Source organism: Phacochoerus africanus, chromosome 11, assembly GCF_016906955.1.
Source record: "Phacochoerus africanus isolate WHEZ1 chromosome 11, ROS_Pafr_v1, whole genome shotgun sequence".
Lineage (NCBI taxonomy): Eukaryota > Metazoa > Chordata > Mammalia > Artiodactyla > Suidae > Phacochoerus > Phacochoerus africanus.
Genome location: NC_062554.1, coordinates 69,636,634 through 69,662,286, shown reverse-complemented (window position 1 = coordinate 69,662,286; position 25,653 = coordinate 69,636,634). Strand labels below are relative to the sequence as shown.

At 38.6% G+C, this 25,653-nt stretch overlaps 1 long non-coding RNA gene across 1 annotated transcript in view; it reads left to right on the top strand.

Moving 5' to 3' along the window:
- The window catches only part of LOC125110895 (uncharacterized), an 83,698-nt gene that overhangs the window by 14,008 nt on the left and 44,037 nt on the right, over positions 1-25,653 (top strand). Inside the window, exon 2 of the long non-coding RNA XR_007130758.1 lies at positions 17,373-17,438. This is a non-coding gene — a long non-coding RNA (uncharacterized LOC125110895). The remainder of the gene's footprint in view (positions 1-17,372; positions 17,439-25,653) is intronic.

Sequence of the window (25,653 nt, the reverse complement as noted above, 5' to 3'; positions counted from 1 at the left end):
CCCCGCACAGTATATTAAAGGATCTGGTGTGTTTCCGCGGCAGCTCAGATTCAGTCCCTGGTCGGGGAACTTCCATATGTAGCCATTTAAAAAAGAAAAAAATAGTGAGAAAAGTGGCATTGTTTTACAGTTTTTTCACAAATTACTTTAATGCCTGTCTTAATAGGGATATAATTGGTTTACAGTGCTGCATTAGTTTCAGGTGTACAGCAAAGTAGGCCATATATACATATTCTTTTTCAGCTTCTTTTCCCATATAGGTTATTACAGAATATTGAGTAGAGTTCTCTGTACCATACAGTAGGTCCTTGCTAATTATATTTTTTCTTTTCTTTTCTTTTCTTCCTTTCTTCCTTTCTTCTTTCTTCTCTCTCTCTCTCTCTCTCTCTCTCATCCTCCTCTCCTCTCTCTCTCTCCCTCTCCTCATCCACTCTCCCTCTCCCTCTCCCGGCTCCCTCTCTCTCCTCTCTCTCTCTCTCTCTCTTTCTTTTTTTGCTTTATAGGGCCACATGTGCGGCATATGGAAGTTCCCAGGCTAGGGGCTGATTTCGATCTGCGGCTGTAGCTGCTAGGGGTTGAATTCAGCCTATACCACAGCCATAGCAACACAGTGTCTGACCCGTTTCTGCGACCTATACTGTAGCTCACAACAATGCCAGATCTTTAACCCACTGAGTGAGGCCAGGCATGGAACCTGAATCCTCATGAATACTAGTTGGGCTTGTTATTGCTGAGCCACAGTGGAAACTCTTAGTTATCTATTTCATATATGTATCTGTTAATCTCAAACTCCTAATTTGTCTCTTCTTCCCATATTTCCTCTTTGGTGACCAAGTTTGATTTCAAGATCTGTGAGTCTATTTCTGTTTTGTAAATAAGTTCATATTGTAAATTAGTATTTTTATTACATTCCACATATAAGTGATATCATATGAAATTTGCCTTTCTCTGCCTGACCTACTTCATTTAGTGTAATAATCTCTAGGTCCATCTATGTTGCCGCAAATAGCATTATTTTGTTCTTTTTATGGCTGAGTAATAATCCATTGTGTATATGTAAACAGATTATTTGTTTCTTAATTCAGCCTGTTGCAATATCACAGGTCATGTAGTCTCTGGAAAACTCTACTCTTCACTTGCGAGAAAATGAACTTGAAAAAGTGAAAAACATTTTAATGTTATTTTGAAAATAGTTTTATATAGGAATATGTACATAGGAGCTAAAATGGTAAAGGAAAATGAGGGAATGATAGACCAAAAATTTAGCATGGTGTCTACTTCTGAGGATGGGAGTAGGGATTCAGCTTAACAAGGAAGGGCACTTAAGGGATCTCTGAGACACTAAGATTTTATTCTTAAGCTGATGTCTGCTACACGAGTGTTCATTTCACTAGTATTATTTTAACTATGCATACATATTTTCATATACATCGTATGTAAATATGACAATTTAAAACGTATAGTGTAATACAAATCAATTCAAAATGACTAAGTAATACTGGAAATACATTGGCTTTCAAATTGAAAGAGAGAGCTTCAGGTATGGTTAGATCCAGAGTCTACCGCTGTAGCTGGGGAAGAGGTTATCTTCCATCAGAGCATGTGGACTGCACTGAGAAAGAGTGAATACCAGAATGAAGAATCACTGAAAGAGGATGAGTATAGGCAGGAAAAATTAGTTAATGTCTAGAGCCACAAAACGTAAAACAAGTGCCATAAATATTTCAGTTAGCATTTCTCATCTTGTCCCCAACTTTTAAAATCCTTGTTTTTCCTGTTTGACTTTTGCTAACCTGGATTTCTAGCTTAATGAAACATATTAAGAGGCATAATGACTTTATAATATCCCTCAGTTATTTTGTACTCATAACATTCCAACTTATGCTTTAACTTTTTGCTCAAAAGATATTTTGATTCAACAATAAACATTCTTTTTAAGTGTGGTAGCATTCTGACTGAGAAATAACTTGTTAAAATAGTGACTTGTGTGCCTGTGTCTTTGCATTCCAAATATTTCTACAGGTTATAATTAGGATCATATTGACTGAATATAACTGCAATTTTATTTTATGTTATTTAATTTTTCCTATTTTTCTAATTTTGAAACTGTATTAGACAAGTTTCCCAAGCTAATTATTATATCATAGTTTATCACTTCTTTTGAATAATTATAGTTTTAAACAATTTAAAATTTCCCTTTTAAGCTCAAAAGTTTTAAAGAAAATTATGATAGAAATCTTTCAAGAGTTCTTAAATAGATTAAATACTGTTTAATTTTGTTCATGACTCAGTCATTAGGAATGTAAATTACTTTGTTGTAATCACAGTAATTTTAGATGCAAGTAGCTGTTTGCATCTATGCTTATGGAGACTATTCTAACTGGCAGGTATAAATTGTTTGTGGTTTTTGGTTCTACTCTCAGCATATGAACTTTAACTTTCTGAAGCTATTACTATGGCAGCACCTAGCAGCAAAACTCTTCTGAGTTATTATATTTGAAGTGCTACAAATTAATAAACTAGTTAAAAACTTGATAAAACCATGTCAAAGTATCCGTAAATAGGTTTTGAGTAAAGTTCTTACTGAAAATGAAGTACTTGAATTTTTAGAGCAAAGGAATTTTCTTTGTCTTTTAGGACCACATCTGCCTCATATGGAAGTTCCCAGGCTAGGGGTTGAATCAGAGTTGTAGCTGTCCACCTACACCACAGCTCTTGGCAACACCGGATCCTTAACTCACTGAGCAAGGCCAGGGATCGAACCCCTATTCTCATGGATTCTAGTCGGTTTGTTACCGCTGAGCCGCAACTGGAACTCCTAAAGAAAAAATTTTGGTAGGCCTTTTATATCACAACAACTTTAAATTTTTTACTTACAATTGTCCTTCTTACAAATTTTCCAGTTATGTTTTACATAGTTAAATTTTCTAAGGGATCTAATGAACATGGAGTGTTTTATAGTCAGGAAAAATCGCTGAATACGAATAAGTGCTGAATTATTTCAATTATAGAACATGTAGGAGTTCCCGTCGTGGCTCAGTGGTTGGCAAACCCAACTAGCATCCATGAGGACATGGGTTCAATCCCCGGCCTTGCTCAGTGAGTAAAGGATCTGGCGTTGCTGTGAGCTGTGGTGTAGGTTGCAGATGCAGCTCAGATCCCGTGTTGCTATGGCTCTGGCATAGGCCAGCGCCTACAGCTCCTATTAACCCCCCAGCCTGGAAACCTCCATATGCCAACGGTATGGCCTTAAAAGACAAAAAAAAAAAAAAAAATTATAGAACATGCCTTAAACATTGTAATGTTTAAATTCTGTGCTTCTCACACATAATGTTGACTTAAATTTTATAAATTCCATTCCAAGCTATCTATGATTTCTATTTAAAAAGATTTTGTTTTTAATTCTCTATTTCTTTTTCTTCAAAAGTTACTTTAGTGATAAGTAAATAAATACAGTGTATTTCCACATTACCTACCTTCTTTTACTTATCATGCCTTGTGTAAGCTCTCTTCACATTCTACTTGTCTAGAATGTCATTTTCAGTCCTATCTTCTAGTGAGACCCTACTAAATTATCCACCTCTGCTAAGTGATCCACTGGTTAGAGTCCCCCCCCCCTTTTTTTTTTGATCTTTTTAGGATCACACTTGTGGCACATGGAGGTTCCCAGGCTAGGGGTTGAATTAGCGCTACATCTGCTGGCCACAGCAACACCAGATCCGAGCCTCATCTCCAACCTACACCACAGCTCATGGCAATGCCAGATCCTTAACCCACTGAGCAAGACCAGGGATCAAACCTGCATCCTCATGAATCTTAGTCAGGTTCCTTATCGCTGAGCCGCAACGGGAACTCCAAGATCTCTTTTCTTTATAAAACCTTTCTTCATTTCTCCTAGCCCACACAAAACTCCCTCCTCTATAATTGTGCATGCTGTTAATTATCCTTATTACCAATATAGAGCTTGCATACTATTTTCTATTGCCACTCTTTCTCGAGTAAACTTTGGATAATTTTTATTCTTTAACATCTGGCACAGTATTTATCCACAATAGCTAGAATAGTATCTTAGTAGACACTTGGTAAGGATGTAATGATAGGTGGGATTAATTTCATTTAGAGTACATACCAGTAGTCTACACAGGAGAGTTCTTGTCCTTTCTGATGAAGTGTTGGCTTCCTTTTGGCGAAGAATCCTTGAGGGCAGGATACTGTGAGTACACGTTTCTACCAGAAAAGCAAAATAGAGACTGCAAGCCAACACTTAAGTAATTCTGGCCAAAGACATAAACAGCCAAATTCTTTCAGAAATAGTTTCCTAGAAGCAACTTGCGTTGACACTGTTTTGGTCCAAACAGGCTCCTTTAATGCATGTAAATCTTTAAAACGTGATAAATCTAATCATTGAAGTACTTAGAGTAATAGTATTTAACTATTGGCTAAAATCATCTAGATTATTGCTTCTGTAATTCAGTTCATTTTGGAAAGTCGCAATTCATTTTCTGCAGATATGAGGTAGAAAGTATGTATATTTTTAGAGCTGGAGTACCTTTCTCATTAGAACTGAACAGCACTTCCTCTGGTGTGAAATTTGTTGAACTTAAGGTGTTGAAAGGATTTAAAAAATATGTGAGTGTCATTGTATAGTGGTTAAAGATTCAGTGGAAACCTGGCATTTTTCCTTAATGCATGCATTGATCAGAAAGTTGAATTCCTAAACTGGGTGAAAGACATTTATATCTATAAATATCCAAAGATGTATGATTAAAATCAAATAAACGTGTATTCGTTGCAAGCCAAGACTTGGTTGGCATGAAAAGAAATATAAGCAAAAAAAAAAAAAAAAAAAAAGGAGTTCCTGTCGTGGCGCAGTGGTTAACGAATCCGACTAGGAACCATGAGGTTGCGGGTTCGGTCCCTGCCCTTGCTCAGTGGGTTAACGATCCGGCGTTGCCGTGAGCTGTGTTGTAGTCTGCAGACGCGGCTCGGATCCTGCGTTGCTGTGGCTCTGGCATAGGCTGGTGGCTACAGCTCCGATTGGACCCCTAGCCTGGGAACCTCCATATGCCGCGGGAGCGGCCCAAGAAATAGCAAAAAAAAAAAAAAAGACAAAAAAAAAGAAAAAAAAAAGAAATATAAGCCATAATCTTTGCCTTCAACAAGTTTGCAGTCTAGGAGTTCCCATTGTGGTGCAGTGGAAACGAATCCGACTAGGAACCATGAGTTTGCAAGTTCCATCCTTGGCTTTGCTCAGTGGGTTAAGGATCTGGCGTTGCTGTGAGCTGTGGTGTAGGTTGCAGACACGGCTTGGATCCAGTGTTGCTGTGGCTGTGGCTGTGGCCAGCAGCTGTAGCTCCGATTTGACCCCTAGCCTGGGAAACTCCATGTGCCATGGGTGTGTCCCTAAAAAGAAAAAAAAAAAAAGTTTGCAAGCTAGATAAGTAGATATAGGTAGATAATATGTGTTAATATATTGGAATATGTGTTTGTGATAGAAGAAAGCAGTACCTCATATTTGCCAAAGAATGATACAACAAAAATATGAGAGAGAGGAGTTCCTTCAGGCTGGGGTGACTATAGAAAGCTGTATGAAAGTAAACTCAAGTGTTGTGCTTGAAGAATGGGTAGACTTTGAGTAAGGGAGGAGAGGAAAAGATATTCATGGAGAACAGGACATGTGAACTATGTAATCAAGGCTGTGGAGTCAAAGCCATTTTGGGAGAAGAGTAAGTAAATGCATTTTTCCCAGATGGAAAATTATAGATTAGACTAGAAAAGGCATTGGCCTCAGCTCGTGAAAGAGTGTGAGTGCCAGGTTAGGGACTAAGGGATTGTAAGCAGGGAGGAGCTCTTTGTGGAAGATTTTGATCAAAGAACAAGCTTGATCCAAGTTGAGTTTTAGGAAGATTAATTTGCTAGCCATGTGCCATTTGATAAGGTAGGCAAAGAAGCAGGGTACTGTGAAGAGGCTTAGAAAGCTAAGAAAGCAGTTCAAGTGTGAGGTGGAATGGAGGATATATGTAATTTTTCTGTTCAGCATCCCCTCTTTTCTGATTCAGTGGTTCACATAGAGAGGACCTCATTCCCACTCAAGAGCTATAGGTAAGTAGGCACATGACCCTGATGTGCTGAAGTCCATTCCACTGGTTATCATTATTGATTCACGAATGAGCACAGGGTCTAAAGTGAGCCAGTTAGTGTTACCCCTAGGACTTTTTTCTGCTAGACCTATCAGAAAAGACAACTTTTTTTCTTCAAGGGTTCTAACATTATCAGTAGGCATCTTTCCTGTCACACTGCATGGTAACCAGCCTCCAAGAGGGTCCTCGATGTTCACTCCTGATGTTCATGGTCCTCAATGTCCCCTCCTTCCATATTGTATTAGAGTTGGTCTGTATGATGAATGAGTATATAGCAGAAGTGATGGCATGTTAAAGTGAGACTGGATAGGGATAGAAGCTACAGATTTCAAGTAGAATCAACACTTCGTAAATAAATAGATTTTTAGGTGGAAGAGAACATAGAATTTTTGAGTTTGACAAACAGTTATTACATTAACAGATACAGCAGTGTCTGGAAAGGGGATTTGTTGTTGGGATGGAGATGAGATGGACAGGAGAAGATAAAGAATTTATTTTCAGGTTGCGACTCTGGAAAGCAATATTGGGAACAATGGCTGGCATTTACAAAAATAGACTGTCTCACAAATAGTTTGTTCTCTGTCACTATATGATTCTTTACTCAAGATACTGAAGGTGAGACTTATTATAATAATATAGCATCGGAGTTCCCATCATGGCGCAGTGGAAACAAATCTGACTAGGAACCATGAAGTTGAGGGTTTGATCCCTGCCCTTGCTCGGTGGGTTAGGGATCTGGCTTGCCATGAGCTGTGGTGTAGGTTGCAGATGCGGCTCAGATACTGGAGTTGCTGTGGCTCTGGCGTAGGCCGGTGGCTACAGCTCCTATTTGACCCCTAGCCTGGGAACCTCCATATGCTGAAGGCGTGGCCCTAAAAAGACAAAAATAAGTTAAATAAACAAATAAAACTGGCCATCTCATAAAATACTCAGAAAAATAGAGAAAACCAAAAGTTACCCTTGCAAATTGATAAACCTCTGTCTTCTTACCATTAGAAATGGAAATTTTGTGTAATTATTTCTATAAATATCTTTCCCATATAGCTCAATACACTCAAACCCCCTTTTTCCTTAATTTTCTTTTCTTTTGGGAAAAAGTTATCATCTATTCTTTGTTTCTAAAAAATTTTCTCCTTTTCTTTAACATAATTCCAAACAAAACAAAATACATTGCTCGAAGAAAATAAAACAGAAATGTAAAACAAGGAAATTAGACAATTGCTAAGATTCCTTTTAGCTTGTAAATGCAGATAGCAAATTGTGTATTTTGGATTCAACAGCACTGAACTCCTTGTAGTAACAGCTAAAAATGTCTTTAATGATAGAACTATACAAACTTTGTTTTTCAATACTTTTTCATCAAATTGTTGTAAAATTCCGTGAACATTTAAAAGGGCATTTATGGGCTTGAAAAAGCTAATGCGCTTCTCTGCTAAGTATCTTATTCATAAGAAGCCAAATCTTGATATTCAATAGGATTTGTGCAAAACAGCAAACAAGGAAGTGGGACAATGCAAACAAAACAAAGCAAAACAAAACAAAAAAAGCAAATGAACAAAAATAACCCAGGTCCATCATATTCTTGCCTCATTCTCAACCTCCCTTCACCCCACACCTTGGATTCGCTAAATAAGAATCTTTCAAACCTGGAAAAATCTCTCCTGCTTGTGTGATTTGGTTAGATGGATACCCTTGAGATTTACTATTTACTTTCCTTGCATCCAGTTGAATATTTAAAAAAAAAAAATAGAGCCATTCTTTGAAAATATTTGTTTTGGCAAGTGGGAAAGGATTACCAAAAGCATTGATAATGAGTGATTTTATAAAACTACACAGCAGAGTTTTTCATCTTTAGAAAGACGCTTAACATATTAAGGTTTTCTTATGCCATCTAGGAGCGTCAGAAAGACCACAATAATGCCATGTTCACTTAGCAGTTATTTGATGAAAGCAAGGGAATTCCCAGTCAGCCATTTTTAATGACATCATATGGCTAAAGGGGCTATTTGACTTTTAAATTATGTTTGCATAAACAAAGGCAAAGCTGGACCTAAATCATGTGTCATTGGCCTCAAAATTTTCCCTTTTCGATCCAATTGTTTTCCTTTGTCCTTCCTTGCAGCCTCCCTCCACTTGTTGACAGTTCATCTTACGATAAGATATTATAAAATAGAAGATATTATCTTTCAGGATAAAGGCAGAATGCCAAAGTAGGAGGCAGAATTTTGGCAGTATTCTGGATTTTCTTAAAGATAATGTGCATTCTTCTCCCTTTATCCTCTTAGAAGTGAGAAATAAATCTGACCAGCTTTAATGGAAAGAATTTAGTTTAGCTCTCAACAAAGTGTTCTTTTTTACTGTAATCACCTCAGGAAGAAGATTCCTGAGCATTCATGGATAAGATTGTTTTAAAAATATTTTTTTGCTCTTTCTTTTGGTATGACTTGTATGGTATGTAAGTGTAATTGAATAATAAAATTTTAGTTTTCATGTTGCAAATCTGGTTATCCTAGTTTAAAATTATATGCTGAATTATGAAAATCAAGCATTTGGTTGCCAAGGAGAAAAGAGAATTCTGTCTTGAAATTGTTTAACTATATAGGCTGGTGTCTTTCCCACTCATATTTTCCATCTAGAAAGTTGCCTGGAAAGCTATTTCCCCTCTGCTAGAAATAATGCACAAATGTAATGCAAACCGAAAATAATTTTGGTTTTCACTGACCTCTTCTTATGAATTAGTCACAGTTTCTGCCTTATTCTTTGAAAAGAACAAAAAGAAGGATTTTGTCAAAGGACTGCTATGAAGCAGGAAACATGGTTTGGGACTCACTAATTACATATATGAGAAGAGGGTAAAATACTAGTCTATATGGCCTTAAAGAAAATTCAGAAAGATTTGATTTGCCTTTTATAGATAAAGACAACATTTTATCCTATAGCCTATGTAATATAGATTTAGGAAACTTTAGTAGATATTGAAAACATTCATAGACTATTCTGTATTTGAATTTCAAGTCTTTAAAACAATACTCAATTAATTTTACATTAGATTTGCTTTTTGGTAGATTAAAAAGCAATGTTTTAAAAGGAAGAAATGGTGTCTCTTAATTTGAAATCATATCTCTATATCTTGACTAGTCCATGGGATTTTTTTTCTTTTTCTTTTTCTTTTTTTTTTTTTGTCTTTTGTTGTTGTTGTTGCTATTTCTTGGGCCGCTCCCGTGGCATATGGAGGTTCCCAGGCTAGGGGTCGAATCGGAGCTGTAGCCACCAGCCTACGCCAGAGCCACAGCAACGCGGGATCCGAGCCGCGTCTGCAACCTACACCACAGCTCACGGCAACGCCGGATCGTTAACCCACTGAGCAAGGGCAGGGACCGAACCCGCAACCTCATGGTTCCTAGTCGGATTCGTTAACCACTGCGCCACGACGGGAACTCCCGAGTCCATGGGATTTTAGTGATTTTTCTGGGGTTGCTTTTGAAGAGGAACCATTGCTAGGGACATTGCTTAAATTTTATCCAAAAGATCCAGGGATCTGGAAACTGAAGTGGTCAGGAAGTCATGGTGGTGACTAATGGCGGTGTCGGACTATTTGGCTGTCCCAACAGAAGGAAGTATTCAGTATTAATAGTCGTTGAACAAGGCCTGGATGTGAGTTTTCGAGTAGTTGTTTTGCCAGCATTATTAAACACTTCACCCCTCTGGTAGCCTGGAGCAACTTTAGGTTTACTGCCTGTGGCTTGTGAGTTTGTTAAGCCAGGACTGAGGATTTCTGTAAAACACAGGGAGACTTGCTCTGTTGTGTGTCTCTGGACTCTTTGCCAACCCTTGCAAGGGCACATATGCACATCCTTTATCACAAAGGAGACCAAATGCAAGAGTGTAGAAGGATCAGTGCTAGGCTCTCAGCCTTGGATCTAAGATCTAGTTCTGCTGCTTGCAAGTGTGTGATTCTGGAACAGTCTCTTCTCTCTGGCCTTCGTGTTGTCTATAAAATGAGATCCACGGAGGAGTTCTCTTATGGTGCAGTGGGTTAAGGATCTGGCATTGTCACTGAAGAAGCTTGGGTCACTGCCGTGGCATGGGTTTGATCCCCAGCCCAGGAACTTCCACCTGCTGCAGAGGAAACCAAAAAAAAAAAAAAAAAAAAGAGAGGGGGATTTGTGTTATGAAATTATGCTACATAATAGGATTTACAGACATTATTTTGGATTATGGTTATGTAGACATTAGAATGTGATCTTATAAACTCTGCTTCTTGATGGATTTCATATGAAAAATTGGGTGATGGGGCATTGACATTTTGACACCAGTTCATTCACAGCAAAGACCAGGATTGTAATTGCCTTGTTCCTGCCAGAACATGAGGCTTTATGAGGAAAGTGATAATTTTACTAACCTTAGCTCACTATTAATGACACTCCCTCTAGCAACACAATTTACTGCCTAGCTTTTTTCTAGAGCCAAATTTTAGGAAAGTGCATAACCACCCACTCACTCTTCAATTACTTAGAATCTAGATACTTTTTTCCTACAGGAATTTGTCTGTTTTTTTCTGTATTGAAGGTTTGGGGATTTTTTTCCTTTTCCTTGGTGGTCTGAAATTTTACCAAGATTGTATAGGTGTAGATTCCTGGGCTTCCCACACCCCCTAAATTCATCTTAGAATGTCCTTTGATCTGACGTCTAGCTCCAGGAAATTTGCTTTTACTATTTATTTCCACAGTTTATGCTTTCCATTCCATGCTTCTGAGGACTTAACATGAGAGCTCTTTGAAATCATTTAGATCTCTGTTCCATGTTCCTTAACTTTTCTTTAGCATTTTTCACTTTTCTTTGGTTTTGCATTCTGGAAGAAGTTCTCAGTTTAGTCTTTTAGTTCTAGAAGTTAATCTTTAACTTTATCTATTCTGGAATTCAGTTCCTTCATTAATACATGTTTCCCCTTTTTGAATCCTGAGTATAGAGTTGACTTAATTCAGGAGTTCCCGTCGTGGCTCAGTGGTTAACGAATCTGACTAGGAACCATGAGGTTGCGGGTTCAATCCCTGGCCTTGCTCACTGGGTTAAGGATCCGGCGTTGCTGTGAGCTGTGGTGTAGGTTGCAGATGTAGCTCGGATCCTGCGTTGCTGTGGCTCTGGCATAGGCCAGCAACTACATCTCTGATTAGACCTCTAGCCTGGGAACCTCCATATGCTGCAGGAGTGGCCCTAGAAAAGGCAGAAAGATAATAATAATAATAATAATAATAGAGTTGACCTAATTCATAGCACTGTTATCATTCATCTACGTAGGAATCTTGTTTCACTCATGTATCATTTGAAACTTCATCCCTGATTTGCATTTCCATTTTCCCTACAGTTTCTATTTAAGCTATTTGATATAGGTTCTTAAATATACATATATTCTTTTTTTTTTTTTTAATTTTCCCACTGTACAGCAAGGGGGTCAGGTTATCCTTACATGTATACATTACAATTACATTTTTCCCCCAACCTTTCTTCTGTTGCAACATGAGTATCTAGACAAAGTTCTCAATGCTATTCAGCAGGATCTCCTTGTAACAATATACATATATTCTTGCACGCACAAAAATATTTTGTTGTCTTCTGTGCATGCTTTTCTCCTATGTTGTAAATGATCAATATTGTGCTATGTGGCATAGTTTTTAAAAATTTTGGCAATAGTAGTTTTAATTCTTAAGAACTCCAATTATTTCTCTTTTTTTTATAGCAGTCATATTTTTGCTAATGAATGTAAAATCTTCTCAAATCTCTCCAAACATATTCCTTATACTTATTTTAAGGTCTTATTCTATTGCCCTGCTAATTCTTTTGTAGGTCTTAGTAATGTAATTTGAATCAATGGTCTTCTCTAGCAGTGTTAACTGGATGAGAATCCCTGTGTACTTGTCTATTAATGCATGCTCCACTTTTGCTGATAAAGGAAGAGTACAATGGAATGAGGGCCCAGAGGGCTGGTATGTTAGCTTTCTAGGACTGCCTTAACAAACTGCTCCAAACTGGGTGACTTTAAACAATAGAAATTTATTTTCTCACTGTTCTGGAGGCTAAAAATCCAAAACCAAGGTGTTGGCAAACCCAGCCAATCTCTAAGCCCCTTGGGGAAGAATCTTTGTTTCTTCCAGCTTCTGGTAGCCCTAGGCACTGTTTGGTTTGTGACAGTGTAACTCCAAGCTCTGCCTTTGCCTTTATTTCGTGTTTTCCCTCTGTGTTTGTGTGTCTCTGTGTCTTCCCATGATGTTCTCCTCTCTGTGTCTCTCTCCTCTTCTTATAGCACATTTAAATCGTATTGAATTAAGGGCCTACCATGCTTCATTAGAAGCTTGTCTTAACTAATTATACCTGCAATGACCTATTTCCAAACAAGGTCAGGTTCTGAAGTTCTAAGGATTAGGATTTCAATGTATCTTTTTGACAGATACAATTTAACCTGTAACCATGGAGTAAGTAGCTTGTCCATTGAGTAAAAGCAGGCTGCCCAGCCTTACCTTTTACCTTGTACCTTCTTCCTCTCCATTCCCAGAAGCTACACTGGGGGTCTCTGATTCCAGAGCACCCTGTTTAGAGAGAGCTGTACATGACAATTTATCTTGGTGGCAAGGGCTAGGGTTGGGATGGCCTTTTCTTTCTGCCCTCTGCTGTCACTGTGGAAGTCTTGTTGGACTCTGCTTCCCAGGCCCCAGAACTAAAGCCAGGAGCCTTTACCAAAGCCTTTTAGCTTTGTTTATAAATGAGATTTGCAGCCAACTGCACAGATCTTTGCATCAGAAGATCACTGGCCAGATCTCCTGACTGGCCCTTTAATGAGTCATCTGATGATTTCTCCAGGACTGACTTGGTTTGATTAGCATAAAACTCATCCAAGGTTTTCTTAGGAACTTTTGCTTGCTATTGCCACAGCTTCTACTTGGTTCTTGTGTTGCTGTTTTGCCTACTCATTTCTCTGTAAATCTGATCTCATTTGCTTTCTCCCCCTCTCCCAAATGCTCTTTGTGTACTGGAAATTCCTCACATTTACTGGTCCCCTGATGGATGCCATGCTTTCCTGTTTTTCTGTTGTTATGGATCTGTGTTTAACCGTATCGTTTCTTTAACATGTCAGTGGTATTTGGATGGGAAGAAGATAGATGTATGTGTTTACTCTGCCATAGTTATATGGTGTAAGGTGTTGATTTAAACTAGGGATCACTAAACTTTTTCCACAAAGGGCCAGAGAACAAATATTGTAAGCTTTGTGTGCTCTAAGATCTGTGTTGCCACTACTCAACAGTGCTGTTTTAGTGCAACAGCAGCCTAGACCATCTGCAAATGAGTGGAAATGGCTGTATTTCAATAAAATTTGCCTTACAAAAGTAGACAGTGGACCAGTTTTGGCCTATCTCTGAAACCAGTGGTTCTCAAACTTATCATGCAGCAGAATCCCTAGAAGGGCTTGATAAAACACAGATTCCTCTCTTCACCTTCGGTTTCTTCTTCTTCTTTTTTTTATTACTCAGTGAGTTTATTACATTTGTAGTTGTACAATGATGACCTTTGGTTTCGGACCCAATAAGTCTGCGGTGGGGTTGGGGGGGGTCACAGTATTTGCATTTTTAATAATTTTCCAGGTGATGCTGATACTACTGATCTGCAGACTATATTTTGAGAACCACTCATATAAATAATTTTTGTTTTCTAAATACCACAGTCTCAACCACTTATTAATAACACAACTGTGTTCTTTATTTATTCATTCATTTGTTCATTCATTCAACAGTTATTTATTGAGCTTCCGCTATGGGCCAAGCTCTGTTCTAGGTCATGATCATATTTTCATAAATAAGACAATGGCCCTATTCTCATGAATGGGGGAACTAGACAGCCAGACAAACACAAGTAAGCCTATTAAATAAATAATATTGGATAGTAATAAGGACTTATTAAATCAAGCCAAAGGAAAGGAGAGAGCTGTACAGGAACAAAACTATTTTAGATAGGATAGTCAGGGAAGGCCACTCAGAAGAGATACCGTCTGAATGTAGATGTAATGATATAAAACAACTAATCATGAGAAAGGTAGAGCATTCCTGGCAGAAGAAATAGCAAGTATGAAGGCCTTAAGATAAGGATGAGTTTGTGTTTGAGAAAAGGCAAGGGGACCGATGTAATTGGAGTGATTTGAATAAAGAGTGGCAGGAATTGAGTTCAGAAAAGTGGGCATGCTGCAGATGTAAATAGAGATTTGTAGCCCATGATAAAGGGTTTGCATTTTAAGTATTATGGGAAGTTTTGTGCAGAGAAATGATGGGTAGCATTTACAATTGAGTGGGAAATACTCCAAGGGAGTGGTGAAGGGGCGATGAAGTGGGAAATACTCTAAGGGAGTGGTGAAGGGGTGATGAAGATGAGAGTGAAAGAAGAAAAACCATTTGGGAGGTTTCCAGAATTCTAGGAGAAAGACTATAGCAGCTTAAACCAAAATGATTTTAGTGATGGGACACAGATGGTGCACAATATATTCTGACACTGGAACCAGTAGTATTTGCTAATAAATTTGGATATGATGTATGAGATAAATAACAGTATCAAAGATGATTTCTGAGCTGTCTTGAGCAACTGGGTGGGGAATGGTAGAAAATTAAAATTTTATTTTCAGAATTTAATGTCTGAGGTACTTTTTAATTTTTAATTTTTTTGTCTTTTCTAGGGCCACACCTGAGGCATATGGAGGTTCCCAGGCTAGGGGTCTAATCGGAGCTGTAGCTGCCGGCATATGCCAGAGCCACAGCAACGCAGGATCTGAGCCACGTCTGCAACCTACACCACAGCTCATGGCAATGCTGGATCCTTAACCCACTAAGTGAGACCAGGGATGGAACCTGCAACCTCATGGTTCCTAGTCAGATGTGTTAACCACTGAGCCACAGTGGGAACTCCCTGAGGTACTTTTTTAGACCTGGAAGTGAAGTTGTCAAGAAGATAGTTAGATGTAATAGGCTGGAGCTCAGGTGATAGGTCAAGCTAGGGATATTCATCTGGAACTGATGAATTTTGGTGTTTTATATTTAAGGCCACAAGACTGAAAGAGACCACCTGCATTATGGGTATAAACAGAAAAGAGAAGGGGCTCCATGAGTTAAATTTTCTGACATTGAGATGCTGGGGAAAGGAGAGGAGCAGCAAAGGAAACAGAGAAGGTCTGTCAGAATGTGGATCCTCAGAAGCCAAGTAAAATAAATGTTTCTAGGAAGAAAGTCATCAAACTCATTAAATGTTACTGGGTGAGCAAGTCAGATGAGGACTAAGACTTGATCACTTTGTGATCTTGGTAAGAGAGCCTGCAGTGGAAGAGTGAGAGATAAAACTGTTCACAGCAGAAGAAAGAAAATTGAAGAAGAGGACATAGAGACAGTGAAGAGAGTCAACTCTCTCTAAGAAGTTCAGCTTCTGTTAGTGCTTGCCTAAATTTTATGTACCAATTCTGATAACAACTGGAAAAGCAAGAGTAATTGTAAAATCTGAAGGTATTGGCTAACTAACAAAATGGTGAAATATAATAAGTTTTGGAAGAAGAAAGAAACCCAGAGAGGTAAACCCAATACTGAGGTCTACTTTTCCATTAGGAGATTATGAAGATGTAGTTGAGACACTGAGAAAGAGAGCAGCACCTTTAACAGAATCATGAAACCAATGGGACAAAATAATTAATCCAGAATGGGCTAAGGGGGAGAGCCAGGTAGTCATCTTCTGCCAAGCTTTGAGTTGAAATCCTAAGAAGCTAAATCTTGGAATACATGGAAACCAGAAGTAGTTCAAGTTTGGCAGGGAATGAAGCCCAGCTTCAAATAAACTCAATCTTGGAGTTCCCCAGGGCCTGGTGGATAAGAATCTGGCATTGCCACTGCTGTGGTGCAAGTTCTATCCCTGGCCAGGGAACTTCCACATGCCACAGATGCAGCCAAACAAAACTCAATCTTTAAACTTTAATTAAGTAATTCTCACATTGCTACTGCTCCTAATTACCTACCAGAAGAAAACATAAATGTTCTTAAGAGAACAATAACAATGGAAATAGTCTCAAGGGAACATCAGATTGTGGACTTATCTTTAATATTCTTAATTTGCTCAAGGAAATTAAGATTAGATTAAGAAATTTGACAGAAAATTGGAAGATAGAAAACAAACCAAAATTGAAATGTTAAAACTGAATTTATCTGAAATGTAAAACTCAATGGATGGATTTAATAACTGATTAGATGCAGTTGAAGAGAGTATTAGTGAACTAGGAGATAGGTAAAAGTCATTACAAGAATGAAATATAAAGAAAAAAGGAATGGAAAATAAAAAGAGAGGTCATAAAATAAGAACGTGAAAATGAACAGAAGAAACCTAAGTCCAAATGGAGTTGGAAAGCTGTAATGGGAGGGCTCACAGACCCATATCACTCACCACAGCTTACAGACCCCAGAAGGAAGAAAGATTTCCTTCTGGTCTAGCAACAATAACCCACCCACTGCTTGAAGCCAATAAAAATAAAAACCAAAAAACATCCTGCCACAGTCCTCCCCAGTTTCCTCCTAAAACATAGTAAAAGCTGACCTTCTCTGTTTCCTCTGACTTGCCTATAATTTATCATTGTTTGCTTGTTTCAAATTACAATTTCTATGCTATACCTGAGTACCATTTGGCTCATTTTAGCTTGCTGAAGACCTTGTTATTTCATTTTTAAAGTCGATAGGACATAGAGTGAGAACATCTAGCCTGAATAATTGGAGCCTTGGAAGAAGCAGAGGAGAGAGAAAAATGCAACACAAGCGATATTTGAAAAGACAGTGGCTGAGTATTTTCCAACCTTGTTAATTAATATCAAACACAGGTTCAAGAAACACTACCAAACCCAACTAAGATAAATGAAAGGATAAACCACACTTAGCTTAGTTATAGCAAAAGTACTAAAGACTAGGACAAAAAAAAAAAAAAATCACAAAGTAGCCAGAGGAACATCATGAAGCAACAGTTAGAATGAGTTTTCTCTTTTTGCATCAGGAACAGTGGAACTTTCTACAAAGTTTAAAAAGAAAAAAATTGCCAGTCTAGATTTCTAAACATCTATAAAGATATCTGATAATTAAAAGTAAATAAAGACATTTTCAGAGCAAAAACTTGTGAAGGAACATTTTTTTTCCAGCAGGCATGCATGGAACTTTAAAGATTTTTTTTTTTCAGGTGGTGGGAAAATGAAACCAGATGGCAACTAGGAGATGTAGGAAAGAATAAAGAGCCACTAATAAGGTAAGTGTATTTAAATTTAAATGACTGTATAAAACAATAGTTATGATTTCAGCTGGGTCAAATATGTATAGAATTAAAATACGTAGCAGAGAAAAACAAAGATTTTCACATTGTAAATAAAAGTGCCAATTAATGTTAGATTTTGCTAAGTTGACAGTGTAATCTCTAGAGTAACTACTAACAATAGTAAAAAAAAAAGTATCAGTGTAATAGAGGGGAAAATTAGAATAATATACAAACTCAATCTGAAAGAAAGCAATATAGTAAAGAGATTAAGAACACAGAATTTGGTGAGAAAATAGGAAGCATATAAAATGGAGTCCAAATATGTCAGTAATATAGAGTTCCATCATGGTGCAGCAGAAACGAATCTGACTAGGAACCATGAGGTTGTGGGTTCTATCCCTGTCCTCTCTCAGTGGGTTAAGGATCTGGCATTGCCATGAGCTGTGGTGTAGTTCACAAACACAACTGGGATCCTGCGTTGCTGTGGCTGTGGTGAAGGCCAGCAGTTGTAGCTCTGACTAGACCCCTAGCCTGGGAACCTCCATATGCCATGGGTGCAGCCCTAAAAAGCAACAAACAAACAAACAAACCAAAAAACAAAACCCACCAAAAAAAAAAAACCCAAGTATGTCAATAATAATAATAATAATAATAATTACATACTATGTGGCCTAAATGCTATCATTTAGCAAAAGTTACCAGACTGAATTTAAAAAATAGAAATTATGTGTTGCTCTCAGAAGACACACCAAAAAGTATATGAAGACAGAAAGGTTAAGAATGTTTTGCCTATGTTCTCTTCTAGGAGTTTTATGGTAGCTTATGTTTAAGTCTTTAAGCCATTTTGAGTTTATTTTTGTGGTGTGAGAGTGTATTCTTGTTTCATTGATTTACATACAGCTATTAGGTTTGCTGGAGACACCACTGGCTGAAGACACATTTTCCCATTTTATATTCTTGGCTCCTTTGTTGAAGATTAATTGACCATAGGTGTTTGGGTTTATTTCTGGGTTCTCTATTCTGTTCCATTGGTCTGTGTTCTCTATTCTGTTCCATTGGTCTGTATGTCTGTATGTCTGTACCATGCTGTCTTGATTACTGTAGCTTTGTAATATTGTCTAAAGTCTGGGAGAGTTATGCCTCCTGCTTGTTTTTTTTTTTTTCCCCTCAGAATCCTTTGGCAATTCTGGGTCCTTTCATGGTTCTATATAAATTTTTGGATTGTTTGTTCTAACAATACCCAAAAAAAGTCATGGGTAATTTGACAGGGATTTCATTGAATCTCTAGATTTGTTTGGGTAGTATGGCCATTTTAACAATATTAATTCTTCCAATCTAGGAGTATGGAATATCTTTCCATTTCTTTGAATCTTCTTTAATTTCCTTAATTAATGTTTTGTAGTTCTCATCATATAAGTCTTTCACCTCCTTAGTCAGGTTTATCCCTAGGTATTTAATTTTTGGGGGTGTGATTTTAAAAGGTATTTTTATATTCCTTTTCTAATATTTCATTGTTAGTATACAGAAATGCAACCAACTTCTGGATGTTAATCTTGTATCCTACTACTTTGCTGAATTTGTTGATCAGTTCGAATATTTTTTTTGTGTGGAGTCCTTAGGGTTTTCTGTATATGATATCATGTCATCTGCATAGAGTGACAATTTTACCTCTTCTCTTCCAATTTGGATACCTTTTATTTGTCTGATTGGTGTGGCTAGGACTTCCAATACCATGTTAAATAAAAGTGGTGAGAATGGTCATCCTTATCTTGTTCCAGATTTTCTTTTTTTCTTTTCTTTTCTTTTCTTTTTTTTTAGGGCTGCACCCACAGCATATGGAAATTCCCAGGCTAGGGGTTAAATTGGAGCTTCAGCTGCCAGCCTATGCCACAGCAACTTGGGATCCAAGCTGCAGCTGTGACCTACACACAGCTCAGGACAATGCTGGATTCTTAACCCACTGAGTGAGCCAGGGATCAAACCCACATCCCATGGACACTAGTCAGATTTGTTTCCACTGAGTCATGACAGGAAATCGCTGTTCCAGATTTTAGTGGGAAGGCTTTCAGCTTTTCTCTGTTGATTATTATATTGGCTGTGGGTTTGTCATAAATGTTCTGACATCAACCGTACACACGTTTTCTTAAGTCAGTCTCCCAAGGCAACAGAAATAAAAAAAATAAATAAACCAATGGGGCCTAATCAAACTTACGAGCTTTTGTGCAGCAAAGGAAACCATAAAAAAAAAAAAAGACAACCTATAGAATGGGAGAAAATGAGAAAATAGTTTCAAACAATGCAACCGACAAGGACTTAATCTTTAAAATATACAAACTACTTATACAATTCAACATCAAAAAACCCAACAACCCAATTGAGAAATGGGCAGAAGTCCTAAATAGACATTTCTCCAAAGAAGAAATACAAATGGCCAACAGGCACATGAAAAACTGCTCAACATCAGTAATTGTTAGAGAAATGCAAATCAAAACTCCTATGAGGTACCACCTCACACCTGTCAGAATGGCCATCATTAACAAGCCAACAAATAGCAACTGCTGGAGAGGGTGTAGAGAAAAGGGAACCCTCCTACACTGTTGGTGGAACTGTAAATTGGCACAAACACTATGGAAAACAGTATGGAGGTACCTCAAAAAACTAAATATAGAACCACCTTATGACCCAGCAATCCCACTCTTGGACAGATATCTGGACAAAATTTTCTTTTTCTTTTCTTTTTTTTGTCTTTTTGCTATTTCTTTGGGCTGCTCCCCATGGCATATGGAGGTGCCTAGGCTAGGGGTCGAATCGGAGCTGTAGCCACTGGCCTACGCCAGAGCCACAGCAACGCGGGATCCGTGCCGCGTCTGCAACCTACACCACAGCTCACGGCAACGCCGGATTGTTAACCCACTGAGCAAGGGCAGGGACCGAACCTGCAACCTCATGGTTCCTAGTCGGATTCGTTAACCACTGCGCCACAACGGGAACTCCATGGACAAAATTTTCATTGAAAAAGATATGTGCACCTCTATGTGCCTTGCAGCGCTATTCACAATAGCCAAGACATGGAAACAACCTAAATGTCCATTAACAGATGAATGGATTAAGAAAATGTGATATATATACACAATGGAATAATAATACTCAGTCATAAAAAAGAACAAAATAATGCCATTTGCAGCAACATGGGTAGAACCAGAGACTCATACTAAGTGAAGTAAGTCAGAAAAAGAAATACAAATACCATATTATATCACTTATATCTGGGATCTAATATATGGCACAAATGAATCTATCTACAAAAAAGAAACAAACTCATGGACATGGAGAACAGACTTGTGGTGGCAAAGGGGCAGGGAGAAGGAGTGGAATGGAATGGGAGTTGGGGTTAGTAGATGCAAACTATTGCATTTGGAGTGGATAAACAATGAGATCCTGCTGTGTAGCACAGGGAACTATATCTAGTCATTTGTGATGGAACATATGGAGGATAATGTGAGGAAAAGAATGTATGTGTGTAGATATATACATATATATATATGACTGGGTTACTTTGCTGTATAGCAGAAATTGGCAGAACACGGTACATTAACTATAACAACAACAACAACAAAATCTTTGAAAAAAACCCAGAAGGTTTGAAAGTCATGGGATGGGAAAATTTATGCCAGCAAATACTAATCAAAAGAAAATTGAATTGATGCATTAATATCAAAGTGGGCAAATGTTTGGAGGAATTTTGTTAAAGGTTTGCAGAGAAAGGGGTCATGAACTAGAGGGGGATATTGGTTCAAATGTTTTTATTTATGTATTTTTCAATACCGTGTATGAATGAGAGTAATGTAACAGAGATGGGTAAATTGATGACACAGGAAAGATGTGTATAAACTGTTTAAGTAGAAAAGGGGATTAGATTTAGTTCTGAAATTGTAGTATTGGCTTTGGGGATAAGTAGTAAGTGGAAGATAAGGGTACCAAATGTATGTACATCAGTGGATAGATTTGTTGGTGAGAAGATGAGATACTTCTCCTCTGACTATGTCTGTTTCCTAAGGAAAATGTACCGGTTGAGTGTAGGAGGAGAGGTTGTTGGTTTGGGCAGAGGGAAGGCGTGATATTGCAGTTTTGATAAGAGGAAAACCAAATTCACTACGGAAATATGCAAAGATTAGGCTGTGTTGAGTGTTCACTTAAATTTTCCATCATAAATTTCCCTTGAGTCTAGTCAAGATGGTAGCCAAGTCTGCCTTCTTTACTGAAGATGTAGAGTAGGTAAAGAGTGGAATCTGTGATCAAGTGAAGTGAGGTAAGACATGGCATAATTTCTCTTTATAGAGGCTGTCCTTCCCACTCCAAAGGAGACATCCTCTGCTCCCTCTGTCCTCTTTTACTCAGAGTGAGGTTGTAAGTGGTTGTAGGACTGGTTCTGCTGAAAAGCCCCTCTTAGCCCCTCTGAAATTAGGATGAAGACTATTTAGCACTCTTGTTCCCAGCTGTGGACCTCATTGTCAAATTTCAGAAAACAGAGAAGAACCCACTTTGCACTTCGCAGCATTGTTGCATCTGATTGCAGGGATAGAATGAATAGCTGCACCTACACTCTGCCTTGCAGGATCCCAGCTTTGGGGACTAGGAGGACACATCATTTGCTTGACCTGGGGGTTCTATCAGCAGTCCCTTCTGTTATCAATATCTCCTCCTTTCCTGGAAAAATTTTGAGTAGGTTTCTGTGCCTTGCAATCACTGACAAAAAGATCAGTTCCCTCATCTGTATAAAGGAGAGGGGTTTTCCAACTGTGTACCATGGAGCCCAAGTTGTCACAGGGGCTTGTGAACAGGATGAAGATGTAACAAAAAGGCACCTCTTTGGGCCCCATGAGCCCACTTCCATGCCAGCCCTATTATATCCTGAGATTTGCTGGGAATTTCAGTCACAGTGGTTCTATTAAAAAATTGAAAATAAAATCTACTCTTCCAGCTCTTACACTGAATAATTCCACTGAGTAAATCCACTCATATTTATCTTTTGTAGAGTTCCCTTGAAGGCTTCCAGGTTAAAGGATCAGGTGTGGTCATTGCTGTGTCTTGGGTTCAATCCCTGGCCTGGGAACTTCTGCATGCCATGGGTGTGGCTGAAGAAAAAAAAAATTATCTTTTGTGATAGTACAACTTTGTGTTTTGGAGAAGGCCTGAAATCATGTCCCAGGTCATGTGCCAGGGCACGTGCCTGTCCTTATGGCTGGGTCCTCAACAGCCTCGAGATTAGCTTCCTGGTTCTCTGACCCTCACAAGGTCCTTTCAAAGTCGGTCGCCCCCTGATTCAGTTGAGGGGCAGGAGAGGGGGGTGTTTCTGAGAAGACCAACAGCTTTCTCATTACAGAGTTGGCTCCTGCGCTCCGTTTTTCTCTCTCTTCATTCCTGTGCGGAAATGCAAATGTTTTGCTGAGGGAGCCTCATTGCAGTGAGGTCAAGCCTCCAGGCAAAGGGATTAGTGAGCTCAGGTGATCTCATCTTTCTCTTCCAGTTCAATAGTTTTATAGCTGTATGAACTAGCAACTTGTCCTTGCCACAGTTCAAATGGGTCCATTAATAATTCTGGGAATGTCATATATTCACTAGCAATAGATGTGAGGACCCCCTGACCAGCTGAATTAGTAGAATTCGCTGAGGAGAAGGTTCTGGACTTTAGCCTTTGGGCATGTGTCATGATCACAAGTCAGTGATTTATTAATTTATTCAAGCATAGGATTATTTGCAACAAATAAGAGATCAAATAATTTATTACCTCTTCAAAGGGCCTCTTGAAGACCTTTGGAGAAATTGGCATGAACAAAGAGGACTTCTAATTAACCGAGTAAAACCTAACATTAAATCCAACCTGGAAGATTTATTTATTTATTTATTTCTTGTCTTTTTGCCATTTCTTGGACCGCTCCTGTGGCATATGGAGGTCCCCAGGCGAGGGTTCGAATTGGAGCTGTAGCCACCAGCCTACGCCAGAGCCACAGCAACGCGGGATCCGAGCCGCGTCTGCAACCTACACCACAGCTCATGGCAACGCCGGATCCTTTAACCCACTGAGCAAGGGCAGGGACCGAACCCGCAACCTCATGGTTCTTAGTCGGATTCGTTAACCACTGCACCACGACGGGAACTCCCAACCTGGAAGATTTCTAAGGCTTTTACTCTGAAGACCAGTTTTAGAAAAAGCAGTTAGTACATTGGTTCATTTTCTTGGAAAAAAACTTTAGAGTTGATATTACCAATTATAATTACATATTTTTGCTATTAATTTGTATGTTTAATTTTAGTGATCCCATGCTTAAGAGGCCATCATTTCTTCCAGGCTTCCTCAGATATGTGGTCTATGATCAGATCAGAATCACAAATTTCTTTTTTATTGTCTCAAAACATCACTAAATGTAACTCATTATTAAAATAATAAAAAGACATCATTTTAATAGTTTTTTAAAAAGCTGTGGATTATAAGATCCCTATAGAGCAAATGCTTAAAGAAAATGAATTCCAGTGGCCTTCATTTTGAGCAGGAAGGAAACTCTGTGGAAGGAAGGCTCTAGGCCTCTGGCCAGGAGTTTTCTAGGTATTTTTTGTGTTCCAGGGAAAACCTGTGTGACTGTCCTCCATGACTGTGTTAAACACCTTATCAAAGGAACAGGAAAATACCTTTCTTTTCCTTACCACTGCCACAAACTATATATCTTTCATAATTATATTTGTGTACTCTCATATAAGAAAAACACACAGAATCCCTCCGCCCCTGTGATTTGCGTAAACATAATATACAGAGCACTCACTCTGTTCTTGTTTTGGTTAAAAGACAAAAAACAAAAACAAAAAAAACCTTCTCCCATAGAATTCCCTATCCTGGTTAGTGGCATCATTCTCTAAGTCATCCAGGCTAACAGAATCCTAGCAGTGCCATCCCAAATGCCTTCCTCTCCCTCATTCCTTATATTCTACTGGGCATGAATTCCTGCAAATTCTATCTTCCTACCATGTTTCATTAGCTCTCCTCTTTTGCTCTCCCCACCTACCTCTGCCCCTGTAACAACCTTGGCTTGGAAACTTAGCGCCTCTGTCCTGGAATATTGCAAATGTCACTCTAGATATTTTTCTAGGCTTCCAACTTGCTTTCGCCCTTTTTACCACTGCTCCCTTCCACCCCCTCCTCAAATTTCGTTTTAGGTCATACTATGAACTTGTTGGTCTGTCTGGCCTGTATCCCTTCCCAATCTGGTATTTCCTTCACCTGCTATATTTTTGGACCTTAGTCCTTTCAATACATCCCACTCCATCATTTTATACCCCCGTGCTGCTCTCTATGCTACCTCTCTTCCCATTCCATCTGAAGGATGCCTGTTTATACTTTAATACCCAGCTCAAATAGGCCCTCATTTTCTGGACCAACCTCACAACTTCCTGATTTGCCCTTCTAAGCAGAACTTGTCATTCCCTCCTCAGTGGTACCAGGAGGCCTAGAACCCATTGCCATACTAAAATTTGTCTTCCCTCTGAGGCTGCGAGTAGGAACTAGGTCATTTCTAACTTGATGTATTCTCTATCTAGCACTGGGCCTAGTATAGGGGAAGTACTTTACACATTTTCATCAATTAACATGAAATCCAAGCTTATACTAGAATGCAATTGTTCTTTTATTATTATTTTTTGTCTTTTTAGGGCCACACCCAGGGCACATGGAAATTCCTAGGCTAGGGGTTGAATTGGAGCTGCAGCTGCTGGCCTATGCCACAGCCACAGCAATGCGGGATCCAAGCCACATCTGCAATCTATACCATAGCTCCACAGTTCACAGCAATGCTGGATCCTTTATCCCATTGAGCGAGGCCAGGGATTGAACCCACATTGTCATGGATACTAGTCGGATTCTTAACCTTCCACAACAGGAACCCTGTAACTGTTTTTTTTTTTTTTAAGACAATTTTTATTGTTTTCTTCTGCTCATAACAACGTTACCCAACCATTGCTAAAAATGCAAAAAAAGGATCAAAGAGTGAATGATCTAATTTTCAACAGCCTATGCGTACAAATTGAATCTACATGTCTTTGTGCTTTTCTTCTAAGGCTTTTGTAGACTCTTTTTCTCCTATCACTGGAAATTCCCAGAAGGGGTATATTCTGTATTTCAGAATAGACATGTTGTGCCGTGTTACCATGGCTGACAGAG